Raw genomic sequence first — 13,504 nt, forward strand, 5'->3', positions numbered from 1 at the left:
TTATATACAATTAGTGTAGTACTATGCTGTCATTTTTATCGTACAGGCATTGCGTACTGGGCGACCATACCAATGGAAAATCTACTCATAGTCTATTTAAGGGTATTCACTGAGCATTAACAGTTCAAGCTTAATCCAATCGTGAAAACTCAATGACACATGTTTCTAGATATAATAAAACTATGTTATTTGTATATGAATCTATAATTAAACTAATTATTTCATTTAATAGCTTCACGAAAATGGTGTGTTCTTTTTTTAGTTTAATTAACTCAAATTTAAAAAAATAATATAATTTTGTAAACAATTTAGGCTCGTATTTTAGACAAAATAGTTCACTGTCACAGTATAGAATTTTTCTTTGCGGCATTTTTGTTTCATATTTAATTTTAATTACATTTTAAAATTATTTTTTATGGAACTAAACAGATGAAGCATGAAAATTACAGTTTTTGACTTGTCATTTATTACAGAAATAATTTTTCAGTACCTGCCCTTAAATAATTACTCGTAACCATCTGCAGTAAAAAACTAGATTATAATTTTTTATCTTATGTATTAAAAGACATAACTATTACGCGTACCGTGAATCATCTGCACAATGGAACAGCTCTATAGACTCAACACTACACAAACATCCATAGAATGGTACTCACAAAAATATATCAAGGTTACGCCCATAAGTATTACTATTGCTTACGTGTAAAATGTCCCCTATAGAATCATGCCTAACTATTCTTCATAAGGAAATGAATATATAGGAACATCATATACAAAATATCCCTTCCGGCTGAGTCGGAAGAAAGGTATACTCGTATTTCACATGGGGCTACAACTTGAAGATGCATTATTAGTTTATGAACTTAACACTGTGATAAAAAACTTATGGATAGGCATCGGTAGCTAAGGATGAAGTATATTAATCTGCAAAGGTTTCTTCCTAACTAGTTAATATTTAAAAAAATGTTTGGTAAAAGTCAAAGTCAAAATATTTTTATTGTACATCCATCAAGAATTACAATATTGCCAATAAACAGAAATCATTTCAGCTTTAGTCAGATTGTAGTTCTCTGTTGTTTTTGAAGAATTCGCTTACGCTGTAGAATGGTCTTCTCACTAGCCATGTCTTCAATTCTCGCCTTAGCCGATCTCCAGTGAAGTCCTTCATGAATGCAGGTAGATGGTTTTGAAATCTGCAGCCGGCAAAAGATGGTTTTTTTTCTCTGATAGGGTGGTGCGATGGACTGGCAAGTTATATCTTGAGCCATGACGAGTGTGGTAGGAGTGGAAGTCTCTGTTTTTGGTGGTGTAAGTTTGTCCACATAGAGGATACTTTCTTGTATGTAAAGAGATACAACTGTCATGATCTCTAGGTCTCGGAATGCCTGACGGCAAGTTCGACGTGGTTCAAGGTTTGCCAATGCTCTGACAGCCTTCTTCTGTAGAAGGAGAATTCGGTTGATATTGTGTGTTGAGGTTCCTCCCCAGACTAGTAGACCATAATGGATATATAAGATTCTACTAATGCAAAATAAGCTGTTTTGGCTGCTGCTAGTCCTGCAATCCATTTTATTTTTCGGACGACATATATATGCTTGTACTGATTTTTCTAGACAAGTGGTCGATGTGGTCCGTCCAAGTGAACTTGCAATCGAGCAATACACAAAGGAATTTTGTTTGTTTTGATTCTGTTATGCCTACTGCGTTGGGGACTTGGTCTTTTTTTGTGGTGAAGTGTATTTGGGTTGTCTTGGTGGGATTTATTGCTAGGTCTTTTATATTGCAGTAGTGTATTGCTGTATTTATGGCTGTTTTTATGTGGTTGGATTGTTCAATAGCTGTGTTGTTGCTAATTAGTAGTGTGGTGTCGTCAGCATACATAACTGTATTTGTGTTTTACACTGTAGCTCTGCATTACTATGGGGAAGTTATTTTTTACTAATAGAAAGAGTATTGGTCCCAGGACTGAGCCTTGGGGCACTCATCTTGTCATCTGTTGTGGTTTGGATTGATAGGTGGAGACTTGACCTTTCCGTGAGTGTTGTAATTCCACGATTTGTGAGCGATCCTCTAGGTAGCTTTTAAACCATTTATTGGCCAAGCCTCTCACTCCTAGGTCTTCCAGTTTGTTGCACAGTAATTCATGCCCCAAGCAGTCAAATGCTTTACTGTAGTCCAAAAATACAGCTGACACGTACTGCTCATTGTATATTTGGTCAATGATGAATTCAGTTAAGTCAATCAGAGCTGTGGTTGTAGATTTGTTTTTTAGGAAGCCATGCTGTTTATCAGTCAGTAAGTTGATTTGGATCATGTGTTGCATTAGTCTGGCTAGAGCAATTTTTTCTGTAATTTTGGAGAAAGTGGAGACAAGGGATATTGGTCGGTAGTTCTGGAGATCTGTAGTTGGGCTCTTTTTGTGTTTGGGATAAACTTTGCTTATTTTTAGAGCAGAGGGCAACTGTCCACATTCAAAATAATGATTTATTAATAATGCTCACAATAGGGACAGTGAGTTCTTTTTTGCAGTTTTTGACCATTTTTGAAGAGAACACATCGATGCCAGCAGATGACTTAGGTTTTAAACTGTTTATGACGTGTTCAACTTCTACAGAATTTGTCGGAGCTAAGGTTAAGGTTGCTGGGCAAAAAGTTGTTGATGGGTGAATAGTTGCTTGATTGTCTTCTGTAAATTCTTTGCTTTGTAATAGGGTAGTGTCAGCTACTTTTGAAAAATATTTATTTATAAGGTCAGTTATTTTTACTGGGTCATTAATTGTCGTATCTCCTACTTTAATTTTAATTTCTGACGTGTTTCCCGGCTTAGCTCTTCGTCCATTGTTGATAACTTGCCATAGGGCTTTAGGTTTATTGTCTGATTGCTCAATGAAGTTAGATGTAGAAATTTGCCTGAGGCTCCGTAACTTAAGATCATAGCTTCTCTTTTTGTCATCAATGTTTCCGGTCGCTTCATATTTATAGAGGGTTCTAAGTTATACACTTTTAACAGCTCTGGCTTCTTCATCATAATACTTCAACTGTTTTTTCTTGCTTATATTTTTAGTTTTTCTTAGAGGGCATGTGGTGTCGAGTGCTAGTTGTAGGATGTGTTTGAAGTTATTCAAAGCACCTTCCGCATCAGGGGCATTGTTTATCCTTTCCCAGTTTTGTTCTGAGAGGAAGAATTTTAAATTTTGAAGACTTCCGTCATTTATAATTCTTTTTGTGGTTATTTAAGAATATGTTGACTCATGAATTGTGTTTAATCTACAGAGTTGGGCAGTATGATCTGATAATCCTGTATGTATTGTGTATGCACTAATATCTTCTTCAGGAGTGTTATAACATACACAGTCAATGGATGTGGCAGTATTTTGGGTTATTCGGGTAGCTGGTAGAAGATACCTTGTAATGTTATGTGTCGACAATTCTTCTTCTAAAGTTGTGTTTTTGTGATTTGGTTTCAACCTGTCAATATTAATGTCCCCGATGATTAAGGTGGCTCTGATATGTGCTTCTTGAGATTCAAGAATATAGCTGGCTTTACATTGTCACCCGGTGCTCGATAGACTCCCAGGATTTGAAGGTCTAATTTTTCTGTCTTAACTTTCACCATTGCTGCTTCACATATAGATTCCTGGCTATAGGTTGAGATTTCAATTTCTTGAAAGGAGTTGACAAGTTCTTCTTTTGAATAAATTGCCACACCCCCGAGTTTGTGTACTTCTCTACTGAAGTCTGTTATAAGAGCGTACCCATTGATTTTGGTGGCTTGTAGTTTTTGCTGGCAGAGCCCATGCTCTGTTAGGATAAGGATACTTGGGGTTATATCCTGTAGAAGGTGGTTTAGCATCTCCACTTTATTAGCCAGTCCTCTAATGTTTTGGTGGAGGATTGTTACGTGTTTCGCCCTACTCCTATCAGTGTTGTGTCTTTTACTGAGTGTTTTACAAGAGGTTTGCCTAAAAAAAAGAGTTACACTAAGTTCTGTTCAAGAGGTGGGTATGTTAGAGTGGAGGAAAGGTTGGAGTTACCCCTGTTTGCCCCAATAACTGTAGTGTTGCTTCATATGTTTCTTGTAGAACTCAATGTTGTTAATGAGAAACTCATTTACATCTCCATCCTTTCCTATTATTTTAGCATTTAAGGGAGGTAATTTAATCATTTCCATTCTTCTCAGAGAGGATTTGTTTTCTCTTGTTGAAACCGTTGCATGGTGTTCAAGGTTTTTTTTGCTTTTTGCAACTTGGAGAGATATACTGAAGACATTTTCTTTCCTGTGTTTTCTATTGGGTAGAGATCCCCGTACTGTATTAGTCTTAATTTTTGTTAAAGAGTTGAGTAAGTGGGTGTTCAGTTTTTGTAGACAGGTTTGACTGGCTCCTGGTGTCATGCTGTAGTCGTGCTGAGGGTTCAGTTTTTGTACGCAGGTTTGACTGTCTCCTGTGGTCATATGGTGATAGGTCTGATTGATCTCGTGCTTAGGGTTCAGTTTTTGTACGCAGGTTTGACTAGCTCCTGGTGTCATGAAGGGATTTCTGGTTGGCACTGTTACACCATGTTCATTCAAAATTTCTCCAGGGAAGCGTTGATTTTTATTAAAAGGAGGTTCTGATTTAGGATTAGTTGAGGTTGTCTGAAGAAACGATTTTAAAAAGGTCCTGGCAGCCTCTTCTTGCTTTGTCAGCTTAAAATGAATTTTGTCATAATCAGCTTTACTTTGGTTTAGTTTGTCTATAGTGATGTTTAGTTTTTCCTGTAGTGCCTCATACGTTTTTAGCATGGTAGCATTCTCTATTTTTAAGGCCACCAGTTGTAATAACTGCTCATGCGTTTGGGATTTTAATTGAGTAGATATTTTCTTGAGCTCAGAGTTTTGAAAGAGTAAATCATTTATTTCTTGTGACAGAGTCATTTTTTCGTCTTCAGACTAAGAGATGAGGTCGTTTTTAAGGCATTGTTCAGTTTTTAATTTATCTTACAAGAAAGATAGTTCTCTTTTTAAATTCTTGTTTTCTTCTGTCAGATTGTTAATATCACTTTCAAGATTTCCTATATTATCTTCCAGCTCTAGTTGGTAGAGAGATTTCTCAGCTCTAGTTTCATGGAGCTTTTGCTTTAGTGCCTTATTTTCAGCCAGAAGAGCGGCTCCAACTTCAGCAGCAAGAGTCAGAGATGTTTACTGGTCTAGGCTGTTTTCTGTAGACAAATTGTGGACTTTAGTTGAAGTTCTTCAATCTCTGAAGGGTGTTCATTTAGCGTGCAATTTTTGCATTTCCAAATTGCAATTTCATCTTTGGACAACTTATTGAATTTCTTGTCAGTCCAGTTAAGGCATTTAAAATGAAACTACTGCTCACATGTACCAGTGCAGAGTATACCTTGATATTTTACTCCAACTGTGCACACACCACAAGGGTATTTGGACATAGTGTCTAGTTAGGTTGCATTCAGTGGTTTTAAAGTTAATAATTAATAAGCTAGATTTAAAGATTGATGGTACACTGTAGCAGGCTGGTATTTTTACACAGTGTAATGATGTGATATCAGTAGAGCAGGAGGTCGGGTCAGCATGTGTCAGGCTAGACTTACATCTGTTTGTCCGTATGAGCTTCAGTCTTGACTGTGAGGTGGCAGTGACGTCATTACTGTTCCAGCCTTGCATAGATAATAAATAGGTGTGTATTATTGCCAGCTAGGTGGTTGTCACAGTTAAAAGTATATAATAAATACAAAATTCTTCTAAGTTATTCCTCTATTTTTATATGCCTCAGTAAGATATTTATCTATGCATCAGATACTATCTAATGTGGAGGTTTGGTTGACTTCTCCTGTTGTCAATTTAATTAGTGTCCTTGATTAAATGACAATCAAGTGTCTTGTCAGTAGTTTGAGTAGTACAACAGCTGGCTGTATTGCTGTAGGTCAGCGCTGACAATGCTGACACGGTGTCTGGGGTCAGTAGTCTGGTGGTCTGGTTACATGTGGCCAAGCAGCTGTGTGCCAGCACTAACGCTGTATGATGTGGAATGTTTGTTGCCTTGTGACTTGGCAGTGACGTCACTTAAGTCTTTTCTTTCTATTAATGTTTTATGACAAATTGTTAAAAAATAAATAATATTTAAATTAATTTTCATAGGAAATGTGTTAATTGGTAGAATTGAGAGGTTTGTTAAATAAAAGTTTATATGAAAGTGCCTTAAAAGACATTATGATGTGGAACTTCTGTTCAACAATTCTTGGATTTATTCTTGTGTTTCAGGTATGTAGAGAGTTATATTATATAATTGAGATGGACTTACAGTTGAAATGTTGTAGTTATCATGAAGTTTAGTTAGTATTTTGTTGTTTTTACCCATTAAACTTCACTTAAATATGGAGCACTTTCACATTAGGTGATGGGTGTCCGCCATGTTGGATGGTCGACTTCTGCCCATCTTACCTATAGCAGATATATCCCTCTGGTAAAGGATTATGCCCTCGATTATATTACTTTTTATAACGGTATCGATGATAATTAGTGTCATATTACTAGAATGAATAATAGAATTAATATTGGGACTTTTATATTAAATATTATCAACTATTACATGTAAAATATTCTCACATATATGTTTTGTTGCTTCCTTTTATGAGTAACACTATTTTCAAATGTGGATCATACTAAAGTACTATAGGAAAGGAGGGATCGTGATTTTTTAATTACATTACAACATCAGTTCAAAAAATCATGGAATTTTGCATTGAAATTAAAATTGGAATATCTTCCAATGACCATTAATTTATTTTATTAGTAGTATGCAATTTTTTTAAGACATGAAGGAGATGTCTATGACGTACCAGTTATTCTACAAAAATTCCTTACGAAGGCGCAGGTATCAGCTGGTAAACATAAAAACTTGAAACTCCTTATTTTTGCCTTAACATCGTTGCTCGTTATATATCGGCCGTCTGCCAAATATGAAATATACAGAGTAAAATCAACCTGCATATATCGATTGTAGGACGGTAGGTCCACACATAATTTTGACGAAGCTGACGAAACCCGTCCGTGCACTACCGACCCTACTATCCAAATCTGACCTGGCCGCATCGAGTGGTCGAGTAATAATATCGATGTTATTCTCAGTTGTTATTCCTATATTAATACAGAACTTAATATGTATAGTGAATTTGTTTGATGAAATTTCGTAAAAAGTATAAGAAGAATTCAAACAATGTTTAAGTGTACAGGCCCAAGGCGTGACATATTATAGTCTCTAGGTAACGGGTACTTTTACACGAGTAAAGAGAAAAGATAAACTAGAACACGGTAATGATGTATGGACAAAAACTGAAAATCACCGCCTTTTTGTATGCAGTTAACGAACATTTTAACTACTGTGGGTTACATTAGTCACACGTGCACTTCTAACCCCATGTATCTGGAAGTGTCAAACTTAAGGATGAACATTCTTACAATATTGTAAAAAAAGTGAAATCTCTGTGAAGTCTTTAATAAAGCGTCTAAAAAAAGGTAAAATTTAAAATTACAATTCAGCTTAGCTGTACTTTTATTTTAAGGCTATTTATATCGCAAAGTGTATTGAAGTGTGTTGTTACCCTCTTATTTTCAACTCAACTCAAATTTGTATAACTGATTTGTAAACTAGATAGTCAACAGATGTATAGAAGCATAAATATTACTTCATTAATAATAAAAAGATACTGTACATAATATTTCATTTTTTATACAGTAAACTTTTACGTTTTTTCATGTTTTATTTTCCGGGTAGAACAAAATTTTCAAACCTCGGTTAGAACAATGTTAAGTTTGTTGCAACAAATAGCAATCTTTACTGGTACATTTAGGCATCTACGTTTACCACCGTAATCAATAGCATATCTACAAACTCCGTATAAATGTACAAGGTAAGGGTCAGAAGTAAGCCTGAGGTCTTCCATTTAAAAAACAAAATATTAAATAGAAATATTGAGCGATCAATAGTAAAGAACTACAATAACTACTGTTTTAATTTTTGGTCCAGGTAATCAACATGTATTAGAGTGTTTTTTTCTGACTTCTTAATCAAAAGAAACCTATATTCTGAAATAATTAAGGATATAATGACCACAGTAAAGTTCAGCAATGTAATGTTAAAATCACCTGATTAGAGCAGCTAAAATCAAAACAGCTGATTGTTGCAGCCCACATTCAGTGCTGTCTTATAATAAAGGCGGGTATTGTTTGGTAATTGGTTTAAAAAAAATTATTTTTCTCCCTTATTTCACAACCAATTTTAAAAACTTGGTGTCGTTGGATTTTTAAATGAATTGTGTAATAATTGAGACCTTTTTTACCATATATCGCTTTTAAGATATTTACGCTTAAAGACTTTTTGGAAATCACTACTTTGAAAATAAAGCTTGTAAGAAATTTACATTTTTGATGTAATTAGGCCTTAGGTTATAAAGGTATGTACAACATTTCAACCTAAACAATATATCAAATATAAATGGTTAAGTAAAAAAAAGTAAAAACAAAACAAAATTGTGGCTATTTGAGTAATTATAGAGTTTTAGAAAGGTGCATATGATTGTTTTTGCATTTGGTCCGTGAATAATGTCTGAAAGTATTGGTAAAGGTTGTGGGACACTTTGTATAATAGTTTTATATACAGAGTGTCCTGTAATTCTTAGGACAAGTCTATATACCACTACTGCTCAGGTCATGGTAAATGCATTTCAGAATATGGAAATAGATCTTCGGTGGTTAGTTTCCTATCCGTCATTCTGTGTGTGTTTTTTATAAATATTTAATATCTTAAAACGAATAAACAAATCGTACCTGATTTGGATCAAATATTTGTGGTAAAAAGGCCAGTCATAAAAAATATTCATTAATACTTTCGAAATGGCGGCCATTAAATCTGATTAACTTTGAATGTCTTAAAATCCAGCAGGTATACAACAATAAATCTGATCGTGGATTTGATCACAAATCTAATTACTCAAATACTATTTAAAACTAATAATAAATAACTCATTTAGAGCATATTTACTGTGAAAAAACACAGTTCGTGAAAATAAATTAACTGCAGCTTCAGAGTAACTTATCCCTATTTTTTATTTTTGTCATTTATTATGCAAAACATTTGAAATACATGTTTCAGGCCTATCTAAGGATAGAATAGAATCATATATTTGATGTTTCATGAATTTATTTAAATATTTGTTCTAGGACATATTTATTTACGAAAATGTAGTCAAGCGACAATCAGATGTATTTCCAATAAAACCGCTATCTTTGATTTTGTCATCTATAAAAGCATTATTGTCTGAATATTACTGTACGATTTTGCTTGTTGTTTATTATTCCTAATATAAAACAGATAACCTAGTTACTTTTATTTAGTTTTTTAACAGTTTATTATTGTTAATTAAGACGTTTGTTTTTGTCCTTCGTCGTTCATAAAGGCGTTCATTGTTGATACATTTGCAATATCTCTAGTAGTTTTTAATTTATTAGACAAAATAATTGCTTGGCAACAGATATTCATGTATTTTCCTGTACTTTAAATGAAGGGACTAAGATGTGAGCACAATTGGCATAAGGTATTCTGGAGCTGCCGTTTATTCGATTTTTTGTATTGTGACCTACTCGCTGAGAACATCAATATCGACAATGTTTTGTTACAGTAAATCTGTGCATATGATATTTTATATATTTGTCATTAGATTTGTGATAGAATCCTCTCAAATTCATTTTCTTGCAATGTTTTAGAAAAAATGCAGATTTAAAAGGTAGTTAAAAGAAGTTAAAAGGTAAAATATTTTAATAGCCACTATTTTGAAAGTATTAAAGATAACATCATAATATATTTTTAGCCGCCATATAATTTTGACCGAGACTTTGTAGGATTCAATTTATTAGGTTTTAAGATATTCCATTTTTAACAACAACAAAAAAACGCACACTAACCGACATAGAGGAAATTAAGCAATGTAGATGCATAATACTCAGTGTGTTTTGGCCTAAGCAATAACGCTTTTGAAAATATGGTAGTATATTTATTGCTACGTGTTTTAACATTGTATTCAGCGTTTTATTTTTTTTAATTATAGTAGAACAAACTGATATGAATATAGCTGAATTATATTGATTCTTGTAGATATAAAATAATATTGAAACTGTTTGTCAAGTGTGTTTGAATTATACTATTCACTTTAAATAGTATAATTCAGTTTATGATGCGGCCTTAAAAATAATTGGCCCTTAGCCGTCGCAAAATTACAATTTCACGGTTCAAAATTTTCCCGCGTTTGATTGGTATTCGAAAAATTAAAATAAATAAATAAATGTTTTTAAAGTGGTTAATAGGTTGATATAATCTCTGACCATGTATATTTATTCATTGTGCACCTTCATAGACATTGAAGGAGCTTTCGACAATGCCAAATTCACTGCAATGGTAAGTGGAGCACAGCGACGTGGCCTCGAGCCAGCTCTGTGCCGGTGGCTTAGGGCCATGCTGTGCTCCAGACGGATCAGGGCCCGATCTCAATGAAGTATCGCTTGTGATCGCACCCACAAGGGGATGTCCTCAAGGAGGCATTCCTGTCACCTCTACTGTGGAATCTAGTAGTAGATGGTCTACTTGAGGACCTTACTAACAACGGAATCTATGTCCAAGGATATGCAGACGACATAGTCCTTATGGTACAGGGGAAAATACACAAATGTTGTTGTTGATATCATGAATACCAACCTTCAACATGTACACAACTGGTGTCAGGGAGAGGGACTGAAAGTAAATCCCTCTAAGACAGTAGTTGTACCATTCACTAGAAAAAAGAACCTAGAGTCTCTTTCTAGGCTGAAACTCGCATCCACTCAGCTGGAGTGGTCAAAGACAGTCAAATATTTAGGACTGACTCTAGACCATAAGCTTACGTGGAATGATCATCTTAATAATATCCTGCACAAAGCAAAGTGGGCGCTCATGACGTCCAGGAGACTTGCAGGAATCTCATGGGGCGTAAAACCCCATATAGCACTATGGCTTTACAAAGCAGTTGTAAGGCCTCAAATCACTTATGGTTCATTAGTCTGGTGGACAAAGGTGAATCAGGTAACTGCCAAAGCCAAGCTTGAAAGCTTACAAAGGCTTGGCACAATCTTTGTAACCGGAGCATTCAGGAGCAGTCCCTCAGCGACCCTCGAGGTGGCTTTAGGACTTCTACCTCTTGATGTTCATATAAAAGCTGAAGCGCGTAAGTCAGCTTATCGGCTGATGGTTGCTGGCTTGTGGAGGAATGGCGCGTCTAACGCGAGCCATGGCGCCATCACTGAAGCTGTAAACCCAAGCGCTATTCTCGAAATGGTCTCCGACACAATGAGAACGGAGTTCGTATTCAATAAGCCATTCTCTGTTTGACTTCTACTCCAGAGATGAGTGGAAATCGCAAGATAACATCCCAACAATAAGAAAGAGCTTTGTCTGGTACACGGATGGCTCGCTTATTAAGGGTAGAACTGGATATGGGAGTGTTTAGTCAATCCCCTAGAACTGCCCTTAGCGGCAGTTTGGGTCGGAACTGCTCCATATTTCAAGCCGAAATCTTTGGTATCCTAGCCTGTGCCAACCTAGGCCTCACCAGAAGGTACACAGGAAATGAACATCTGTATAATGTCAGACAGTCAGGCAGCCTCTTAAAGCTCTTGACTCCTACAGCATTTCATCCAAGCTTGTGTGGGAGTGCTTTAACACTCTCTGCAAGCTTGGATCACGCAACTGTGTGCGTCTTGGTTGGGTACCGGGCCACACAGGCATAGGTGGCAACGAATGCGCCGACAGGCTTGCCAAAAGCGGAGCAAGCATGCCATACACCGGTTCCAGAACCGAGTTGTGGTATAAGCAAGTCAGCCGCTTATCAAAGTATAAACAAATGGTCCAGGAAGACACCACCGCTTGCGGTGGCAGAGTCACCAAGGACAAGCACTCGGCAAAAGACTGCTTGCCGATTCTAGCTCCGGATTCACCAGATGGCTGATGGGGCTGGGGAGGGATCGGGTTAAGCAAGTGATTGCCTTGATCACTGGACACGGCCACTTCAGGAAACACCTAAACACTCTAGGTTTACGAAATGAGGACTCGGAGTGTAGACTCTGCAATAAGTCTGAAGAGACTGCAAAACACATAATACTGGACTGTGAGAGACTGGGAGCAAGGAGAAGGGCTCTTTTCGGTGATAAACAACCAGGCGACGAACCAGATGCTAGTATCGGGGAAAAGCTTCTTAGCCTAATTAAGGGCACGAAGATAGGCTTACCCCTCTAACATCAAAGGGGCACACAATAAGCTCAGGTTGACGTTGACGTGTGAGGATCTAGGAAATCCACCCCAATATCCCAAAGGAAAAAAAAAAAAAAAATGTATATTTATTACACGTGCCGGATTTAAGCAATATCAGTTCCTCTGCGTTGTTCGTACCATGGTTTCAAATTAATTTTACTTTAAAATAAAGTTGTACTGTATTTGAATGCCTAGAACCTAGTTTTTTTACTTAAGTGTATTTGATGCATAGTATTTTTATAATTGGTAATGAACTGTTTGTTTTTGAAATATTAAGTAAACCATAGCATTGCAGTAAATATACTCTTTGATAAATCGCAATATGGTTAAAAGTTTATTGTTCTATTCCGTTGGGGGTGCTTATTCATCTCATCAATAAGGTATAGGCGCTGATTTGGCAGCCCCTAGATCCAAGGGGGTGCTAAATCAGCACATGAACACGGTCAAGGCGCTGAATTAGGACCCCCATATTCGAAGGGGGTGCTAAATCAGCACATGAACACGGTCAAGGCGCTGAGTTAGAACCCTCGTATTCGAAGAGGGTGCTTATTCAGGTCCTGGACACGGCCACTGCACTGATTTAGCACCCCCTTTGTCGTCAATGTCTTATGGCTGGAGTCCGTTTTTAGTGAAGCACCGCAATTTTTTCCAAGGCAAATCCATGATACATCCTCGTTTTTTTTTTAAATTCTGTGTAGTCTGTATTTGTAGTCGATGTACAGACTCAATGTAGATTACAATGATTTGTAAAATACTACAGTAAACACTTAATGATTATTTAATTATTGATTCATTGATTCATGTTCTTGCAGTATAGACCAACAACAAGTTATAAAAGTCTGACTTTGTAATATTTTGTATACTTTTGATAATAAGAATGATCAAGTACTATTATTGAATGTTATTAATGCAAAGTAATATGTCTGCTCTATAATGTGGTCCCTTAACAGTTTTACTTAGACTGTGTATACATAATATGCCTATTTCAACTGTCCTTTTTGAGAGTTAACCCAAAAGACCAACCCATATCTCAGACGGAAATAACTATAGGCATAATATACATACATCAAGACTTCTTGTGTGGCGACATGGGCACTCATAGCTTGCCGAGCTCTGGTTTTGTTTGAAATGTCGGAAACGACTTTTCCATGGATTTGACGTTCTCTGGA

The sequence above is a fragment of the Homalodisca vitripennis genome, chromosome 2, assembly GCF_021130785.1.
Source record: "Homalodisca vitripennis isolate AUS2020 chromosome 2, UT_GWSS_2.1, whole genome shotgun sequence".
NCBI classification, from domain to species: Eukaryota; Metazoa; Arthropoda; class Insecta; order Hemiptera; family Cicadellidae; genus Homalodisca; species Homalodisca vitripennis.